The sequence below is a fragment of the Haliotis cracherodii genome, unplaced genomic scaffold, assembly GCF_022045235.1.
Source record: "Haliotis cracherodii isolate W230 unplaced genomic scaffold, xgHalCrac1.p SCAF_17, whole genome shotgun sequence".
Taxonomy (NCBI): Eukaryota; Metazoa; Mollusca; class Gastropoda; order Lepetellida; family Haliotidae; genus Haliotis; species Haliotis cracherodii.
In genome coordinates, this window is record NW_027266272.1 from 12,947,007 (window position 1) to 12,963,021 (window position 16,015).

Below are 16,015 nucleotides of genomic sequence, written 5' to 3' on the forward strand. Positions count from 1 at the left end.
CCATCATGCTGCAATGTCACCGCGTGACATTGCGGCCTGTAAATAGTCACTTCCGGGCCAGGCAAACTAGTGGTTGAGAGCATGAGCACCACCAGCCTCAGTTGTACATTTAATGCATAAATCTGTAATATCTCTACTGGTTTGGTGTACAAACTTGATTAATTTGGAGGATCCGGGAAGGAGATAAGCTGACTATCTAGAAGTTTCAAACATCGATTTGATACCTGTAAATTTCATTCGAAACCGTCAGCGTGAGTTTGTGAAATAAGTACTTTCAAATAAAAAAATTCGTTAGCTGTGATGCGATCATCCGCGAAATGAGTGTCTATCGTAGATTTGAGACCGCTGGCGGACCAATCAGAATGCAAGATTTTAAAACGCAGTGGTGGAACGTGAAAGACAACACATCCTTGTATATAGGAGTGTGTAAATCAAGTCAGAATTATGATATCAGATGTAAAGCAGATACGTATATGAGAGAGTGGACTAAACCATCCTCGATTATCCATTATATTATATCCTAATTCTATTATGAATGCTAGAAATAGTCGCACAAACATATATCAGTGATTAGCTAGAAAGATGCTGTGCTGAATAGGTGATACGAGAGATGAATATGGTGATGCCATTTCCGAAATACAATGGCAGCTAAGAGGTCCATGATATTTATCGCCGGACTTCTTATAATCCTACAAGTGTTAATTGATCAGTGACCGACCCAAACTTAAATTTGTCAGGCCGTTTGGTCACAGTTAACCCGATTTATACCCGTGTCGTACCTATGTGTTTTCTTACACTCTTACAAAGTACCACTCACGGGCATCCCTGGATAGAATTGGTCCCCAGCACTTTATCTGTCGTATACCCGTGACGGTCCGGGTTAGAATAGGTGTTCAGCAACACTTGTGTGTCTTAGGAGGCGAAGAAACATGTAAGAGGCGACTAACGGGATCGGGTGGTCAGACTCGCCGATTTGGTTGATGCATGTCACGTATCCCAATGGATCAATGCTCACAACATCAATCACTGGATTGTCTGGTCCAGACTCGATTATTTACAGACCGCTGTCATATGGCTGGAATATTAGCGTGTGTGGCGTTAGACAACAAACACACACTAAAGTACACAGAAAGGGTACAATGACCCAACTGCAGCTTCCGTAACAAACCACCACCACCACGTGTCGGGAAGACAGCAGCTGTGTAATCCTGCCGCTGACGCTGAATTATCCATACACTTACCATATTAGCACCATGCTACACGTGAAATATGTCGGGGGGGGGGGGCGTGGGGGGGGGGGGGGGGGGAATTCGCGTTACGACTGTAGCATTGAGCCAATTATGGAGGTTTCATTTTGTATGATCTAATTAGAAGGAATAGGTTCTCGTTTTCAGGAAGACCTTTTCGTGCAGTCTTTGATGCAGCTGTTGAAACAAGATCACATCAGCTGATTGGCTCTATCACCGTGGCAGACACATTGACACGTTTTGGACAAAATATCGGGAATCGTATTCCAGACTATGCTGTTTTCTCAACCTGACTTTGTCTCTGTGTGGGCAGATTCGTGTAGTAATCGCTAAGGGGGTCTAACTTCGAGGCATTTGGCAGCGGTAACAAGTTTTAATCAGATCACAAACACTTTTATATGTGCATGCACGTAGCTGTAATATTACATATAAGTTTTTGAATTTATTAATGTGACGTCAAACCCAATTTCACGTCACCTCATGTCTTCCCTCTGAAATGAACCTGTGGGTATGTATGCGTGTTTGTCGGTGGTAGGTTGGTGGGCGGGCGGCGGTAGGTGGGTGGATGGGTGTGTGCACAGTTGTAACTTAATGCCACACAAACTTTCAGGCTCCTTTGATGTCAGATGAGTGAGTGAGTGAGTTTGGTTTAACGCCGCTTTTAATAGTGTTCCATTTATATCACAGCTTAATGTGGGAGGAAAGCCCGAAGGGATGCAGGTCTTAGACGTTTACCACTTCGCTGAAACCCACGAGCACGGGTATGCTTCTGACAACCCTAGAAACATAATCGGGGCGAACCGGGATTCTAACCCACAATCATAGGTTTCTGGCGAGCCCAAGGGACGCAACTCTGCACAGCGAATCGCGGCGCCTTGAACGACTGGGCCACCCGTGCCCCCGGATGTCAGATGAATCCAAAGAGAACGAAGTTGTCAGTAAACCACTGAAACCTGATGAGCACCGCTACAGGTCAACTTACTCTATGGGAATTCCGGGGCAAAATGTGTTTTTTGTTTGTTTGTTTGTTTGTTTGACGCCGCTCAGTAATATTCAAGCTATATGACGGCTGCCTTTAAATAATCGAGTCTGGACCACATAGTCAAGGGATTGACATCATGAGAATCGATCTACACCTTTGGGGTACTGTTACAATAAACCACGTCAGCGAGCCTGACTACCCGATCAATTATTGTTGGCGATGGGTCCAGGGTATGTATCGCCATAGAATGAGGACATAATACAACACTCTTTGCTGATGATGTAATTCTTATATCAGATACTGTATATGGCCTCCAAAAACGCATCGATGTACTCGAACACTATTGCCAGAGTTATTTCCTAAAGGTAAATCTTGATAAGTCGAAAATAGTAGTTTTTAAGAATGGTGGTGTACTTTCTAGATCTGAGAAATGGTATTTCAGTGGTTGTCAGTTGGAATGTGTATCATCGTACACATATTTGGGAGTTGTATTTTCAAAGAATTTATCATGGTCAAAACATACTTACAATGCTGCATTACAGGCTAAACGGGTATTGTTCTCGGTTCTAAAATCCCTTTCATCACTTAAACCTATTCCACTGAAACTATTTTTTAAAATATTCGATACTAAAATTGCTCCAATTATGTTATATGGGGCTGAAATGTGGAGTTTTGAAAACTGCAAAGAAATAGAAAGTATCCATGTACTTGCTTGTAAACGTCTGCTAGGTGTTAAAACGTCTACTCCCAATCATGTTGTGCGAGGAGAGTGTGGAGGATACCCACTGTACATTTCTGCGTATAAACGCTGTATAAAATATTGGGGTAAACTTATGTCCCTACCAAATTCACGATATCCTAAGAAAAGTTATGATATGTTATTTCAGTTAGCCGCACATGGTAAAACTATTTGGGCTACAAAAGTCAAAACTCTTTTATACAGCCTTGGATTTGGATATATATAGGAGAACCAATATGTTATTTGCCCCGAATCATTTATTTCCGAATGTGAAGATCGGTTAAAATTTGCTTACGAACAGGACTGGCATTGGTCTTTAGCAAATAGTTCTAAAATGTTCCATTATACACTTTTCAAAAATTCATTTAGTCTAGAGTTGTATTTGTCTGCTATCACTATCAACAAATTTCATGTTGCACTAGCCCAGTTTCGCTGTAGCTCCCACACTCTCCATATTGAGACTGGTAGATACGTTAATACTCCACGAGAGCAGAGATTGTGCAATGGTTGCAACCAAAGATATGTCGAGAATGAATATCATTTTTTATTAATTTGTAACGCTTATGATGAACTTCGTCTTCAGTATTTACCACAGAAGTATTTTGTACATCCTACTCTTGCTAAATTCAATATGCTTATGGCGGTAAACAATGAAACTGTAATTAGAAATGTTGCAACTTTTATATACCATGCTATGAATGTTAGACTCCAAACACTAAGCCTATAAATGTTAATGATGGACCGAATATTGTACCATGAGCCGCTGGCCTACACATGTACATGAATAAAGAATTGAACACTGGACAAGCAATGATAATTTAGACCCCAGTCGCAGCATAATCTAATTCATAATAATCGATAAAAATAATTCGTTCTAAATAAATAAATGAGATTAAATTAATCCTCAGGTTCGAAAAAAAGAAATAGTTCGCTGGAAATGCATGGTTTGAAGCAGTGCCCAAAAAAATATCTCCTTTCAAATATTGCTCGAATAATCAGTATTTTCGTCCTTTTTTATATTTCGATCTGATTGTTTCACTTTGACAAGCATTAATCATGTGAAATATATATCGTCGAGGAAGTAAGAACTTGTGACAAATATATATACATCATTTACAACAATTTATGTCACAAATTCTTACTACCTCGAAGATATATATTTCAGATAATCATTTTTTTCCCCTATTTCCTATTATTAATCACACACCGAAGATACGTTGTACGACATTGTAATCAATCAGCAGGACAGGACTGTATTGGATTCTTACTTGTCATTATTCATGATGACAATGCTTGACGAAAATAGGGGCACGGGTGGCCCAGTCATCTTAGGCGCCGCGATTCGCTGTGCAGAGTTGCGTCCCTTGGGCACGCCAGAAACCTATTATTGTGGGTTCGAATCCCGGTTCGCCCGGATTATGTTTCTAGGTTTGTCAGCACCATACCCGTGCTCGTGGATTTCACCGAAGTGGTAAACGTCTGAGACCTGAATCACTTCGGGCTTTCCTCCCACATTAAGCTGACACGCCGCGATGTTACTGGAATACTGTTAAAAGCGGCGTTAAACCCAACTCACTCACTCACACTCACTTGACGAAAATATGATTATTCGAGCGATATGTGACCAAGAAATGATAAAATTGTGCTTACAATAATGTAATTTTGAGCCATCATCATAGTGCACTGTCCCCTCTATAATATGGCGTCCTGTAACTAGTTACCTCTTGGTCACGGAAACTAGTGATTGAGAGCATGAGCACCGTGAACCCAATCGAGGTACAAGGACACACATTCTAGCTGTACGTTCAATGCCTAAATCTGTAAGGATAAGGATACGGATAACTATTATTCCATACTGAAAGGCCTAAGGCCCATAGAACAATTCTGTTTTCGGGAGTGGTTACAGATCCGTTTAAGGGGTCATATTCTAATTAACATACATTATAAATGAACATTGATACATTTTTTAGAGTATCTTTATCAGTTGTTGACATGATCGATATAATTTTGTGTTGAGTGGGATGTACATAACAAGGCAGATCAATATATATTCTTCTTAGGTTGTATTTTGGACAAACAAACAGAAAATGAAACTCATCTTCAATCACAGTAATACCACATTGCTCACATATTGTCAGTTCTCTGGCTGTCTCTCTCTAAGTCTGTGAGAGCTGCATCTAAATTGTGCTAAACTTATTCTGAACCTTTTAAAATTGATATCAAACAAATAGTATTCTGGGGAAATAGTTGTCTTAAAAAACTTGTAATAATTGCATTCTTCTGAACTTAAAACATGCGATGACTATTTTTGTAAGTAAAAACGAATTTGGATTGTTGGGTACACATTGATTCTGCCAAACATACCCACAGCCGCATTCATTAAATAACGACTTTACATCATATACCCAATTGCGGATTTCATGTTTTTCACACAATAACATCATATTATAACATTTTCTAGGTAATCTATCAATAGGCATTTTAAGAATCTTGAACCAATATTTGAGAATTCTAATATGTTGAAATATGTAAAGTAGTACACGTCCACATTCACCATATACCTAGTAACCATATACCATAACACTCAATGTACAGTTTTTTACGTCAGGGAATCGTTTACAAGCATATAGATGGACCAGTTCAATAGTTCTGTATTCAGCATGACCCCAGACCTCTGCTCCATATAAACGTCAATGTGTGTTACTCTTAACGTGCGTACACCCACCCCCTCTTCCTAACATAGACACCCACCCCACGCACGTAGTCCCCAACCCCCAAGTCACTAAGTTTCAAAATAATCTGTATCGCCCTCACACTTATGTAAATTAGCAGCCTATATGACCAGGGGGTGGGCAATCGTCCCATGATCTTAATTCATATATCCAGATAACACGCCAACGCTGAGATGCACACTGCCATAGGCTACAGTATTTGAATATTTTATGGCATCGATGTTACCACCCTGTGATATTAGCCGAATACGGCTACAGCCCGTCCCACGTGAGAGTGACACACACCAATTTGCAATATATACGTTATCGTATCCGAAAAATTCGATTTGAATAATGCTGGGTAAAACACATATTGCGCATGCGTGTAAACTTACGAATGCATATACGATTGAATTCGCTCATTTGACTCATACGCGTACGTATACGAGATGGGAAATTCTTAAAAGGAGTCGGATGCGTATATTTTACGTAGAATATTGACGTATTCTTTATCGTAGGCATAGACATTGCTTGTAGGTAATGTGTTTTGAGACAAAGTATACGCAGTATGTATACGCAGGACATACGCATATAAACATACGCTAACAAGTATATGTTTTCCGCTTAATAGTTTTGGGAACACCGATCCAACTTTTTATGTTTCCCGTATATCACGTCGCGACTGTCCTAAAATATCGTCACGCCCGAAAGTAATAAAAAGTTGTTTTATATACATCCATTCGCCCGCCTGATTATAATTCTGGAAACAATAAAGGAAGTTTTCGTTTCATTAAAAAATAAAGAATACCAAAAAACAACCGCTTTCCTTGTGAGGCATTCGAAATTCTTAGGTGAATATTATGCCAGTGGTCTCAATTTTATAAGCACTGTTGCTTTCCCATCATGTAGTGAGTGAGTGAGTATGATTTTACACCTCATTAAGCAATATGTCACGGCGGGGGACACCAGAAATAGGCTTCAGGCGTGATGAGCGAACGCTTTAACCACTACGCTACACGAATGTTGAATATAAATATATTGCAATAACTGTCGACATGAATTTATGACCATATGCACCTTTTGGAAACTAGTTTTGAAATTTTAAGATAATCCAAATACTAGTTTAAATTCTCCCACGCCCACGCCCACGCCCACGCCCACGCCCACGCCCACGCCCACTGAAGCTGAGCATGGACACGAGAGACACACACAACCAGCTCTGTGTGTCACTTTTTTTTGCACAATCAGAGATCTCATTTGGCATGAAATGCACGTGCAGCACGCAATCCTACGAAAAATAACGGTTATATGTGCATCACGTGATCCAATGACGATCTCTCGTTTAACAATAGCTTTTTAGTGTACATCGACTGAAATACGATAACCCCCAAAGAGACGCACTTGCACTGTTTGTTTGTTTGTTGTTTAACGCTACACTCTGCAATATTCTGTCAAAACGGCTGTCTGTAAATAATCGTGTCTGGACCAGACAATCCAGTGATTGAATCACGAGCATCGATCCACACAATTGGGATACGATGACATGCATCAACCAAGTCAGCGAGCCTGACCACCCGATCCCGTTAGTCGCCTTTTACGGCAAGCATGGGTGCTGAAGACCTGTTCTACCCCGGATCTTCACGGGTTCACTTGCACTGATAAGGTAGTTTGAGAAAAGGAAAGAAAGTTAATATGAATAAATTTTGTTTCATATTTTAGCCTTTACCACTCTTACAACTGATCGCTCATTTGACCGACATCCGTAACGTTCCATGCATTTGCTATTTATAACGGTAAGTGTTATTAAGTTGTGATGTAAAGGAAATGACAGTTAACAGTACCCTCAATCAGTCGATGATCAATCAGCCTACTGTACTTGTGACATTTAACCTACTGTTCCCTTGACATTTACCCTACTGTTCTTGTGACATTTCCGCTCATTGATCTAAAGAAACTTTCAAATCGATGATGTTGATAAATGCGTTATGTAACTTGATGAAGAGTCTGTCCCGCAGGCAATGTGCACTTTACTCACGGCTACAAGTCATTGAAGGTACATTTTCGTTTGTTGTTTAACACCGCACAGCAATATTCCAGCTATATGGCGGCAGTCTGTAGATTATCAATTCAGGACCAGAAAATCCAGTGATGGATATTTATGAGCATCGATCCAAGCAATTGGGATACGATGACATGCATCAACCAAATCAGCGAGTCTGACCACCCGATGCCGTTAGTCGCCTCTTACGAGAAGCATAGATGCTTTTTATGGCAAGCATATGTTGTCCTAACCCGGATCTTCACGGGTCGTCACGCGGCGTTAAACCCAACTCACTCACTCACTCTATTTATCGAGAATGAGTGAATTTAGGTCTAACGCCGTTTTTAACAGTATTGCAGTTATATCACGGCGTGTCAGCTTAATGTGGGAGGAAAGCCCAAAGTGATGCAGGTCTCAGACGTTTACCGCTTCGGTGAAACCCACAAGCACGGGTAAGGTGCTGACAAACCTAGAAACATAATCGGGGCGAACTGGTATTCGATCATAGGATTCTGACGTGCCCAAGGGACACAACTCTGCACAACGAATTGTGGAGCCTTAGATGATTCGAAGCCACTGTGTCGAGAAGAAGTGTCAATGTGATTGGTATGACCGAGCTTACAGAGTTATTCTCTATCTGGGACATGTATCCTTGTATGTGTGATATCCTTGACTCTTTTAGGCTCATTAAACACAAAACATAAATACATACTTTGGGATTCCGGGTTTGAATAGGTCCCCAACAACATATGCTGGTACTGAGTGTCGACCTCATGGATCATATGGTCAGCCTCGGTGACTTGGTTGATGCATGTCATTGTGCCGACCATGCTTGTCGTAAGAGGCGACTAAAGGGGCATTCATACGGTACAACTAGTGGTATACAACTTGTTGTATGCAATAAGTTGCACAAACTGAAGTTGTATAAAACTCGGCATTCACACGGCGGCGAGTTGCATACAACTCGGGTCTCACGAGATCTCTGACAAAAAGCTTGTGATTGACTACATTATCGCTGGAATCTTGGTTGCCGAGTTAATGTTCAGACGCACTGCTTTGAAAAATCAACGCTGTGCGAGAATTGCGGTCGCGCGGTACTGGACCAACCTCTGACTTTGCAATTTAACGGACTTGTATATTATTGAAATTTTAACCCCCATCATGGAAAATTAAATGTATAACGTGACACATTCGATACGAAAACGTACTTGTTTTGTGTCGAAAACAAATTTCCCGTTACATGACGTCAAAACACGAGGGCGATGCCCACATGTACAAAGACAACAACAATTCCTAGTCATTGCAAAACTCAGTATCCGTCATGTCCGTGGTGAGCATCTGCTTTGGCTCAGGACAATATATTCTAGTATCTTTTTGTTTATGTGTATCTACAAAGTTCCCACACAGCTATCGATTTTAATAACCACATCGGTTCCTTTTCTGGGACATTGAATGATTGTCATCCAAATTGTCCTGAAGACATATTTCAGATTTTGTTATAATATAGAAGAATGAACTATAAAAATCCTGAAAGTGCCCTTTGGCCAGTTGAAATCAGATACTTTTAGCTTATTTTCCAATTTATAAGAAACGTTGAAATCGGTAACACAAAAAAGTAACAGTATATTACCAATTATATTCGGTTATAGTATGGAAAATTTCGATTAAAAGAACAGAATGTTGGGCTTATCAATACAACAGCTCCACAACCCCTCCACCCCCCAGCAACGCACTTCCAACCCCAACAGACCATGACCCACCTCCACCCATGAATCTCAAATGGTCGGCCCCTATTTTGAAACGCGCACCTGATGCAATCTTTAGCTGTCAATGTTCCGCCAATTAAACGTTAAAATCCAAATGTAAGACAAGTAGTTGTCCACACATGAGTTATACATTAATAAAAATATAACGTGGCGAATATCATACAGGTATACATTAACTTTAACTTTAGAAATGAAGTGCCTGTTTTATGTAACCTATCTATATAAATTTGCCACAATGAATATTTCACAATTCTCCAAAGGAAATATGTATATGCTGCAGTGTGTTACATTTACAAAGCATCTTATGGGAAGGATAACACGATGAATGTCTATGACCAAACAAACAGCTGATTATTATGAGTTTCATAAATTCTATGGCATTTTAGATTATATTAGTAACAGTACTGCATACATGTATCCATGGCGGCAGTCTGTAGATTATCAATTCAGGACCAGAAAATCCAGTGATGGATATTTATGAGCATCGATCCAAGCAATTGGGATACGATGACATGCATCAACCAAATCAGCGAGCCTGACCACCCGATCCCGACCACCCGATCCCGTTAGTCGCCTCTTACGATCGAGAAGCATAGTCGCTTTTTATGGCAAGCATATGTTGTCCTAACCCGGATCTTCACGGGTCGTCACGCGGCGTTAAACCCAACTCACTCACTCACTCTATTTATCGAGAATGAGTGAATTTAGGTCTAACGCCGTTTTTAACAGTATTGCAGTTATATCACGGCGTGTCAGCTTAATGTGGGAGGAAAGCCAAAAGTGATGCAGGTCTTTAACCTATCTATATAAATTTGCCACAATGGATATTTCACAATTCTCCAAAGGAAATATGTATATGCTGCAGTGTGTTACATTTACAAAGCATCTTATGGGAAGGATAACACGATGAATGTCTATGACCAAACAAACGGCTGATTATTATGAGTTTCATAAATTCTATGGCATTTTAGATTATATTAGTAACAGTACTGCATACATGTATCCATTTTGCAGCAGTGCATTATTTTGCTGGGTGAAACGATATTGAAGAGATATTCAAATTATAATTCAAGATTGAAACAGTAAACTACTTCATGAACTGAATGCGTTGTGTACTAGTTCACCCGCACCTCAAAGAAAATAACAAATATGTACAACGATGTTGATGCTGACGTATACTAATATGACATCACTACCGGTAACCTCCCGTCATAACGTAGCGATTTCACTGATAGCAGCACGCGGAATATTCGGAGTAGTTTTACCGTGATGCTGGGATCACATACATACATAAATGGGTCATGTAAGGTAAGTAATCAGAATCAATCTGAAATCAACAAGTTCTGTTTGTTTTTATGTTTCCATTCTCGCCTTGATACAACGTGGAAAGGCAGACCAGTACCTTCGTCTGTGTGCGTGATTTTGCGTCAATCATGGCGGCATGTTGAACGATTTCTGTTGACTTTTTCCAACTAAGTATCTGGACTCTAATTATTAATTCCTCAATTCTTGCAACGATTATCGACCCATGCATATTCGTAATAAACTGAGCTAATGTATGCAACAAATTGACGACCGAATCTCTCGGAATAGTAAAATGTTAAGTAAAACTAGAAGTTTGCTTTGTTTACATTTTTAAATGAGAAGGCCCACTGGTAGGTTTCAGAGCACAGGGTTTGATTTCACACTTGAATATTGCGCTTGATTTCATTTGGACCGTTTGTATTAGTGATTTAGACAAAATGTCAATTGATTCTTAATGATGTGATGAATTCAGAGATGTATGTATGGTAGCTGAGTGTGAAATACATGTGATGTGACAGGCATCTCGCCTGACGCGAAAAGAACCGTGATTTTGCAACGCTATCCAACATGGAGGTTCGGTCCAGAGTTTTTATATTTCGAAAACGAATATAGGGTTATTGGAGTCTTTTCGGAATGATGATTGGTGTTTTGACAAAGGGCAGACACCCAATGGTTTTGTAATGGAACTTCTCATGTAGCTATACGTTATTTGAATAAATAATCACATTTAGAACAGTGAATTGGTAAAATGCGAAAATGGCATTTTTTTCGTTGTACACTATTTTCAGATGTCGTTAGTGATACACATGCTTTGGCTAAATAGTTTTTAATGGCATCATATTATAGATACTTTCCCACAGAATCTAAAACTGTGACGTGTATTTGTGTGTATGATGTATTTTAAGTTTTAGAAACGTATTATGGACCTTATCTCATCTTGGTCTACACTACAGTGAACAGTTACATAGCCATCGTCGTTTCAAATAACAGCATGAACAGTTTAACCAGGAGAATTAGACCGATGCAAATCTCAAAATATATAATTTGGTACAGTGGTATTCTACGTACCTACTTTTCATAGGTCCTTTATTGAGTGGTGACACTTAGGATACCGAAAAACAGAGGTTACCGACGTGAATCGGAGTCGCCATTTTTGTTTACAAATTGACGTGAAAATGTCACGTGATTTTCATACGCGTTTTGATTGGCTGCGTTCATACAACTTGTCGCATTAAAATAGAGCATGTCCTATTTCGTACAACTCGCGTCCAACAAGTTGCATACGTCAAAAGTTGGACCGACTTGACGGTTCACACGATGCAATGTGTTGCATGCAAAAAATTGTATACAACTAGTTGTACCGTGTGAATGCCCCTTAACGGGATCGGGTGGTCAGGCTCGGTGACTTGGTTGATGCATGTCATTGTACTCCACGGTATGGATCGTTACTCACTATATCCATCACAGGATTGTCTGGTCCAGATTATTTACACACCGTCGTCACGTTGCTGGAATAATGTTGCAGAGTTACAAAACAACAACAAATACAGAAAGCATGTCATGTAGGACTACACAATGAAAAACAGTCACGAAAACGCAAGCAAATAGACATCTGAAGAAAAAAACCCAGCGTAACAATCCTGTAGATTCTGAGGTTTCTTCTGTGAAGACATAGTACTGTGTTAGGTAGAGGGATGTCGCGTATTAAACGCTCTCAGTCGAATGACCATTACGTTGGTAATTGTTGACAGTGTTTGAGAAATGATTAGAATTTTTCAAGAATTTGAAAAAAATAAAGAAAACACGTATAATGGGTTCTCTCAGAAAATGTCAAATTTATTTCACCAGCATTGCTATTTCTGCAATATTGGTGCTATATGTATGACACTACTGTTTTTAACTATTGCAGTATTAGTTATTATTGCAATAATCACATAGACGTAATAGGCATGCCCAATTTAAAAAAAATAGTACGACTCAAAAGATAAAGGGAAGAGCTGCAAATACAGTACGCAATCTTCAGAATTTCATTTTAATTTATTTAAGTTTAAAACAAATAAATTGCGTGGGGAACTAGCGAAGTCAGTCGTCCTTATAACAGGAGCAATGAAGCATGTCACGTTCTTATAACGGAGCAATGAGGCAAACCACGTACAATGTGCGGGGATTTCCTCGGGCGTGACAGCTCACTGTCTCATGTTAACGATAACACAGACAGCAGGTCCTGACTTTCGCAGTGAACGTGTTCAGTTTTCATTTGACGTCCAGGTGTATAGACTTGCTCAACGGACGAGTGCTTCGAGTGCAATTAAATTTAGAACTTAGACATCAGTTTAAGCCTCGGACGAGAAAGAAGTCACAAAAATGCCAGACATGTGATATAACTGCTTTCGTTTAAACTCTTAAGTGTTGTTCACATAAAGGAATTCGATACACGGTTCAGAAAAAAAGGTAAGTATTTCGTTGTATCAGGGAGTGGTGAGGTAGCCTAGTGGTTAAAGCGTTCGCTCGTCATACCGAAGGCCCGGGTTCGATTCCTCATATGGTTAAATCGTGTGAAGCTAAATTCTGGTCTCCCCACCACGTGATAATGCCTGTATGTTACCAAAAGCAGCATAAAACAGTACTTATTCACCTTGTGTTGCAATGGAGCTGTTAGCTGGTCGCAAGCTTACTCGTGTGTTATTTTGATCAGCTGTTCATACAAGACAATTTACCTCTGTACGACGTGGCAGCTGTAACGGGAATATAACGGAGTAAGATGATGAGTTTTAGAATCACGATCTGTGAAATGTGAAGGTGTCACGGTGCAAATCGTAGACGCTCAACACTGATACCCACGAACACGGTTGCTTTTAGCTATCATCATGATCGGGATTCGTATACTGTGAATGAATGTTGTATTACGCCGCAGTTAGTTCTTTTGAACAGTCGAGATCAGACAAACCAGTGCTTAAAATATGAAACGACCCATGCTGTACGATGAGACGCGGCCTTCCGACTCAGAAATAATAATAATAATCATAATAAGTGGTAGTATATAATAATAATAATAATAATAATAATAATAATAATAATAATAATAATAGAAAAACCAGCAATAGCATCAATAATAACAATACCTATTTATATAGCGCCTGATCGATATACTAAATATGCTCAAAACGGGGGCTACAATGGAAACAAGCTCAACAAATGAGAACATTGTGTCCACCCGATCCTCATCACACCCTGCGGCCGAGGGTCAGTACAAGTGGTAGAAATCAGGTCACTTTACGCATGATCGATCTAAATTCGACAGTCAATAGTGTTCACACTATCCAGAAGGACAGATGTTTAAATACACATTGAGGTATCGATTGTTGTGCATTAGATGAAGTCATTGTGAATTGATTTTGAAACATGTGTCTTTGAGATTCATTGAAAATATGCATTTCTAGTGTTCACTCAAAATTTGATTGCAAGTTGAAAAGATTATGGCATTTTAAAGAAAAGACAATATACGGTATATTTTGAATCGCCGTCAAGTCCTTCAGTTGGCAGATATCCCGATTTACGGATCGTGTGTACGAAGTAATGTCTCTTTATGTATCTGACGATTTGGGTGAGGTCGGAGCTGTCGTGTCCTACTATGACTCCCTTTGATCTGGGTTACAGCACGGTGTTATCCACAACCCAAATTACTCCACGTGCTGCCATTGTGTCCACACGATCCCCATTAAGTCGGCAAACACGACAAGCGTTAACTTCTGCCACCTGCGTATTCATAACACGCATTCATATACAGTACAGTACACCACCGCGCCACGGGCATAATGGCGAGCGACCTATTAGGAGCCTCGGCAAGTCTATGTGTGTAAAGAACAGATGCAATCTTGAATGGTGTCTAGTTTTGTCTCTGCCGGGCAAACGCCACGTCACTCGAAATATGTAAATATGTAATGATAGTTCCCACATTTCGCCTCCACTTGACGCACACTCGACATCCTCATCTCGGCATTTATAATTTATTGGGTAAGTCGATTCACGTTTAGAATATTGCATGTTTACAGTTAACACCTTTGCCGTGATAGGTGTTGTGGAGCGAAACGCTCCTATCTTTGTCGTTGGTTAGATTCTACACGGCTTTTATGCTTAAGAGTAGGTATATATGTATTCAATTCAGTATGGTATCTGTGCTTTGTACTGTGAACGCTGAATGTATATTTGCCATTGACAATGATAAACGTTATGTGAAAAGGCAAACGAAATGTCAATGCAATTTACATGATAATAGAGTATGACATTTGATATTTGTTGAAGAATATAATAAATACTTTCATTAAATGATGTATAATGTAAGCCTTGCACGGACTGTCGTTTTAATAAATGTGTGTAATATACGCGAAACTATTCTAGAATGACAAGTCCCTTGAAACAAGAAGAAACAAAAATATGAAGATAATTCTAATATTAATATATTATATTTCATATAATAACAGATGAATAACACTGTGCAGCAAATATCGAAATAGATATATGAAGATATTTCTAATATCAATATATTATATTTCATGTATTAATAGATGAATATATAACGCTGTACAAAAATATCGACATGTGTCGGTGATAGCTTTGCGTTACAACGAGGGACAGAGATAGTGCGCCGTATCCACGTGTTTAGTCTACGTGTGGAACGCGAAATGTTGTCATGTATGCTCGCTCAGGGAGATGCCACGATTACGTTTGGCCCTTGCTGAGCATAACTAAAGCGTGCCTCGGGTTACGGTGTTGATACTGGGCAGTTGTCACTCAATGTCGTTTGTGTTTAATTCTTGAAATTAGACCATGTGCTCTATACCACGACTACAGGTATTAGGCGAAGTTACCATCCATTACGAGACCGATTGTACAGTGAATTATTGCTTATCATTAATATTATATCATCACAGCTGGGAATTTGTATAAATAACGTACCACACATTGCGCTTTGTGAAACCACAGCTGTATTGTGTGGGCTGTCTAATTCGGGAAATATTTAATATTTCTGGAAACTATCGATGTCCGAGATATTTCTTTGTTAAATACTTAAATATGCTTTTTGTTTGTCTGTTTATTGTAACAACCGCACTCAGCAGTATTCAAGCTGCATGACGGCGGTCTGTAAATAATCGAGTCTGGACCAGACAATCCAGTGACTGACATAATGAGCATCGATCCACTCAACTGGGATACGATAACATGC

General features: G+C 39.7%; 1 protein-coding gene across 3 annotated transcripts in view; it reads left to right on the top strand.

Annotated features, from left to right (window-relative positions):
* LOC139464398 (polypeptide N-acetylgalactosaminyltransferase 1-like) overlaps positions 1-16,015 on the top strand; it is a 47,640-nt gene that overhangs the window by 12,111 nt on the left and 19,514 nt on the right. The window contains exon 1 of one of the 3 annotated variants that reach the window (XM_071245927.1): positions 14,770-14,805. The exons of the other annotated variants lie outside the window; for them this stretch is intronic. The gene's annotated coding sequence lies outside the window, so the exon portion shown is untranslated. Of the gene's footprint in view, positions 1-14,769; positions 14,806-16,015 lie in introns of those variants that run through there. 3 annotated transcript variants of the gene reach the window in all.